Source organism: Pholcus phalangioides, unplaced genomic scaffold (genome assembly GCF_987345545.1).
Source record: "Pholcus phalangioides strain wild (caught in Gottingen) unplaced genomic scaffold, Ppha-v1.0 ptg000003l_1, whole genome shotgun sequence".
Lineage (NCBI taxonomy): Eukaryota > Metazoa > Arthropoda > Arachnida > Araneae > Pholcidae > Pholcus > Pholcus phalangioides.
In genome coordinates this window covers 65,262-71,428 of record NW_028301596.1, presented here as the reverse complement: position 1 = coordinate 71,428, position 6,167 = coordinate 65,262, and the positions used below count along the sequence as shown (strand labels likewise).

General features: G+C 37.8%; 1 non-coding gene across 1 annotated transcript; it reads right to left on the bottom strand.

The window, feature by feature from the left end:
• Window positions 1–5,113: 5,113 nt before the first annotated feature.
• LOC149087852 (5S ribosomal RNA) lies at window positions 5,114–5,232 on the bottom strand. The gene has a single exon (XR_016195447.1). It is a non-coding gene; the product is annotated as a 5S ribosomal RNA (ribosomal RNA).
• Window positions 5,233–6,167: the final 935 nt, after the last annotated feature.

Below are 6,167 nucleotides of genomic sequence, written 5' to 3'. Positions count from 1 at the left end.
TGCAGTGTCGTTTCATTCACGCAAAAATTACATCCATTGCTTTTCGATTACACCGTAGATACAGCAGCTATAAAAAGAAAGAGCATGGTAATGGATTTAGGTGTAATTTTCAAGAGTGATTTGAACTTTAGCGCTCACGCGGAAAGTGTCTTGTCGAAGTCTAACAAGTCACTTGGCTTTCTCGTAAGGTCGTCTGGGCCATTCACCTCAGTTCCAGCGATGGTACGGCTGTATTTCGCGTATGTCTTGCCCTCACTTGCGTATGGCTCAGTGATATGGGGCCATATTCCTGCAGTGATGAACGTACGTATTGAACGTGTACAGAAAAAGTTTTTGAGGTCATTATTCCGAAAGACTTTTGGTGTGTACATCCCAGATGAGCCTACTTCGGATCTTCTCTCTATTTTCAAGATGTCATCTCTCGATAGCAGACGTACTAAGCGAGATCTATCATTCCTTCATAAAGTTCTTCACGGCAGAATCGACGACTATTATTTGACGAGCCTAATTAATATCTCCGTGCCATCTCGCGAGCGACGGGTTCATAGTTCCCGAAATGTCTTTTATTTTCCTCGTGCACGCACGAACATTTTAAATGCTTCACCAATTTTGCGAGCATGCAAGCATTATAATACGGGTAAATTCCCTGATATATTTCACAGGGATTCCATGTTCTACTAGGTACTATATGAATTTGTATATATTTTATGTTTTCTCATCTATTTTGGTCGTTTTGTCTTCCTCATATTGAATTCTCAATGTTTGCTTCCGTTTCGCATATATATTTTTGTATTATACATTTCTTGATGATTTTTTCTTTAACGTGTAACTTATTATTATTATTTGCTTTTCTATTGATTTTCATTAATTTTCCCATCTCTGTAATTGGGCTCAGCCTGTTGATGTGTGTAAATAAATAAATAAATAAAAATATTTTTTATTCAGGCATTTTTACTTTTCAGTTTGTTGGTAGTTGCTCAATAACGAAAATACCACTAACAATAGAATTTCGACACTATTTCTAAAAAAAAAATTAATACTTTGACGTGTTTCTAGAAACGCCTTACAATAAAACGGTTAATATCCGTAAAATGCTTTATAAATATGTATTTAATTCACTAAATTTCTCCTGCGGGAAAAAAACGGATGTTATGAAAATATTATGACTAATATTTATTTGTAAAGTTAGAAAAAAAATGAGTGAGCTTTAATAAACCTTCAAAAATATGCACTTATACTGAAAATTCTTTGATTTTATGCATTTATATGCATTAATGCTAAAAAAAGGCCAAAATATGCATATGTGCATATGCATTCGCATATAATCCGGGCTCTAGTAGGCATAGGCATATATCAATGATTTGTACCATCCATTTTACCGTGTGGTTTTATTTTCATGATAATTTCGGGAAAAAAGGTTGAAAATGATGAAAAATTTGCAAATTCATGCCACAAAAACAGATTTATATATTTTTTTTATATTCATCAATGGTTTCTCAAAATACAAAGTGGATACTACAAATCATTTATATGTGCCTACGCCTACAGAGCAAAATAAAAAAAAATAGATGCTTTGCAGTGAAATTTGAGACGTTGGGGACAAAAAATTACCGTTCCAGTTTTGTGCCATTTGGTCTCTAAATAAGACGTGAAGCTTGTTAAAACACAGATTTTTTTTTAAACTAAGAGACGTGAAAATGTTATTTTATTGATACTGAAATTTCATTAAAGCATTTTTAGCAAGAAATATACAGTAATGAGAAATTTTCATTTGAGCGTCTTTTTTGTTCCTTTAAACCAGTGTTTACCAACGTTTTTTAGGCCATGCCCCACCAAAGCATATCAAAACTTCTGATGTTCCCCCCGTACTTTTTTCAGGGGGTACCCCCCCCCCTCCAGTGAAGCTTCAGTTTCGTAACACATTTTTTTTTTTTTTCAAATGTAAGAACCATTAGTTTTTGCCTGGCGTCCTTAAATTTTAAAACCAGGGGTCTTTGCCCCCCATTTCTGTCCACTTTTACTTAGTCAAAAGCAGTGGCTCTCTCTCTCTTAATCAGGGTTCCTCGGAGAGACCTCAGGGATCTGTGAGCTTCGATGAGAAAACAATTAACTCATTATTTTTACATTGCTATACACAAGATTATTTTTTCAAGGAAGTTCGTGCCCTTCAATTTTTCTTCATTTTTATTGGCACGGGGGATCCGTGGACTTTTATCTTATTGGCACAAATTTTCGTGGAACACAAAACATTAAGAACCCTCAGTCAAACCCCTTCCACTGAAAGGGAAGAACAAAAGAAGTTATCAGGAAATTAGTTAAAAATTAAAAATTTGAACTGATACAAAAAAAGAAGGGAGCTCGGAAGGTTCTAAGTCTTCATAGAAAAACTCAAATTGTCCCTTTGTGGGGCCCCACGTTTGGAATCACTGTCTTAAAGAGATAAAATACTCCGACACTAAAATTTTACTCATAGAGGGACAATGTTAATGCTCCCCGCTTAATAAGACAATTTCAACGACTTTTCCCCGCTTAATCGAATATTACGCTTCATACGTCAACTGTTAATATACATCAACCACTATACACAGTGTTTTCATTGAATGATACATAGGCACTAAAAAAAAGGCATTTATAATTGATGGAAGAAAAGAAAAATAACTAACAGCCTAGATATTAAGTGTCCAAAAACTGGCTAAAAATTGGTTACACTTGCTCCGTCTACTGTTTCAATTACGGCTTATAATAACTGTACTATTTTCAAAATTAAATCGATTTAGTGGCAAAAATGAAAAGTTTGCTGTCCCCTCAGGATTAGGTCGATTACAGCATTACCAGACGCGGAGCCCGTAGAGAAAGTTGTCGCTAGGCTCCTCCGTGTTACGAATAATTCTCGTTTATTTGCTGCATTTCTTGGAATAGGCCCAGTCATTATCATTTTTATAGTTTTGAACACATTGTTTTATTTTGCCGGGATTTTGAAAATAGCGTATATTAATTGCTCAAGCTGCAGCGTCATCTGTTAACGAACTTTGTAAGATATTTCGAAATTCTGTGTCATAGTCCGACCCAGGCCATCCCGGCAGAGACTTTTGCACGAGTTTTTGCAAAGCGAATGGTGATAATTTTAAAAATATGTACCATATTTTAGTTTTTTTTCCAAACTGCTCAACCGTACATGCATTTCGTAAACATTCTCTGGGAAATTTCTAAAGAATTTATTACAAGTAAGGAAGCGTTGTGTGTACGTGAACGTGGCTCTAACGTATTTATGTTGTTAGAGTTACGTTTCTTTCGTGTTGTGCTCGTGCTGCTTTCTTTCTTCCAAATTTCAAAGTTTTCTAGATTGCAGCGCCATCTGTTGCTAAAATTTATATCCAATTTTTATATTCTGACAGACAAAAATTCACTGTTAAAAAGCATTTGCTTCAAAAATTTAGCAAATATTTTATCAGCTTACGCGTTTTCACAAAATAGTGGCCCGCAGTTGAGAACACCGAGTTGTGTATTGAATGTAGGCGTATGAGTAACCAAGAGCCAACGCGCTCACCTCATGACCACCTCAAGGCGTCAATGATTTCAATCTACAAAATCATCAAAGATAAAAAAAACGATCAGCCCGAAAATCACGAAAGATTCGAAAGCGTGATCAATCGAAATGCTCTGACCACGAACTAGATAAGATCAGTCACGTTTGTTTGCGATTCTCTTAGAAACAATTTCCGAAATTTTTGCTAGAATCAAAACAAAAAGGTTCTTATTTCTTACTCTTATCTAGAAAATTTATTCGTGTGTGTGTGTGCATGCTTTTAAAAAAAATAATTCAGCTGATAAGCGGTGACCCATTCTGTGAGTGCGGAATCATAACCTTTGTGATTTCAATTGGAATTTCGGGCTATATAGCATGCGGATATGCCATCTATGACCTTTGTAGCATCCCACGGGAAAAAAAAGATTGATCAGAAATCTATTTTTTGCTTTTCCAAAGGAGGCCATTTGAAAACATTTTAAATATGCATGATTAAAATGTTTTACATAATTTCATTTTTCAATTTTAAGTAGTCATACCTTTACGTTTTCGAAACCGAATTCCGTATTCATCGAATTTTGATGAGATTCAAGTCTTGGAACTCGTCGATCCTGCCTGTTTTCTCGACAGTGTCGGAACCGAATTCTTCATTCACAGAGTGTCTCGGAACTCAATTTAAAGAACGCTTTTGATGGTTTTTTGAGATGTAAAATTCTTTCACTCGCCCTCTCTTCAAGATCACACTGGAGAAGCTCAGTTGTGGGAGTTTACGTAGAAGCGAAGTGAGTAGTAGTGAAATGTGCGTTTCTGGCAAGGGCGTGGGGGGGGACTTGGGGGTCTACTTCCCCCCCAAATGTGAGAAAATGAATGAAAAAAGGGGAAAGGTGGCCAAATCTATTGTTCTATCACTTTGCCCCCTCCCCTCCTCCCTGGTTTCTGGGTCGTAGAAGCGTTCATGGGAGACGTTGAATTTCACTACCACTGTGCATTTCTTGGCCGTAGAAGCCTCTATGAGAGAGTAGTAATGAAATGTGACAACAGTAGAGAGAAATTCGACGTCTCCCGTAGAAGCTTCTACGGCCCAGAAACGCACATTTCACTACTACTGAAGTGATATCAAAATTGAGTTTCGAGAAAATCAATTTCAAAGTTATTGTAACAGAAGTTCTATGTAGCAGTCACACAAACTAGTGGTAGCTAGAAAGCAGCCCTGGTACAGTGGGACCCCTGGGACCCCCCCCCCCCGTTAACGGACGTTTTTCTGGTCTCCGGTCCCGTGGAATAGGGCTTCAATGTATTTCACTCCCAGTTAGAGAACCTTATCGATAGCGGACAGTAAACTCAAACAAACTCTAATTTCAAGACGGGCTTCTAGGCGGCAAATACCAAAAAATAGAAAAAGTCCCAGTTATGCACCTCGACCCATGCCTTAGCCAACTGGGACCTGTAAAATGAGCAGTTGTCTGTAGCCAAGTAGTACATCGCTGGCCTTACTGAAAGGCCAGTCGAAGTCCAGGCTCTGCCCCTGGTGGGATGTAAGCCATTTACCCCGAGGGGTTGGACCACGCTGGAGAGTAAGAAAAGCGATGCCAACAACACGCGGTGTTCCCAGGTGGTCACCCTCCCAAGTACTAACCGCGCCCGATGCTGCTTAACTTCGGTGATCGGACGAGAACGGGTGTTTTCAGCATGGTATGGCCACTGGCCCTACTGACAAGTGCAATTTTTCGGGAGAGCGACGGGCACAAATGTCAAGTTTACCATCAAAAAACGGCTACTTAATTTTTTACTCAAATTAATTTTTTGGTCGTTCCCAGGTGTCAGTAATTCTGTTGCACTTCAGTGCGTTCGAATCGCTATAAGTGCTATATAATTTTCGCCAGACAAGCACTCCTTGACCTACCAAGTCGAGGAACCACTGCTTTAGGATTTGATGCGCAATGTGTTGCGGAATTACTACTTCAGGCTAACACTAAACATATCAGCGCTACGTTGAGAGGAAAGATCTATATTATATATTATGGGTACATTCTCTCCTCCTTCCTACATAATTTGCCCCCAATAATCACCAACACGGGCGTGGCATATAACCATCGCCACACAGGAGAATGAAGTCATAAAAAATATATATGTATAATTTATTTATTTTTTTGTTTTTAAACGCACTTCGAACGAGAGTTATTGCATCAGCCAATGGTGGGATATAATGCGCATTCACAAACCATTTAATAGGCGATTCAAATCAAATAGAGGCGTTTACATATTAACTAGGTCAAATTGATGAATCCAGGGCATTATGATAACGTATAGGAGATGGACGATGTCTTATTGCAAAAAAATAATAATAATAATAATAGAAAAAGATTACAATTGGAACAGCCCTGAATAATGATGGTTGACCATTCAACCCCTATGGCGATCGGAACCGGTATTTTTATGGGATTAAGTCGAAAAAGAATTCAGTGGGAATATTTTTTTTTTACCTTGATGTACGGTTCGAATAATGTTCTATTATTATGAGAGGGAAAATTGCATATTAAATGAGTAATCAATGGATTCCGTGCTGTCGAGACAGAGCAAAAAGAGATGAAAGTCGGAAGCCATACAACTACGAAGTCGAATAAGATGTCGATTCAATTCA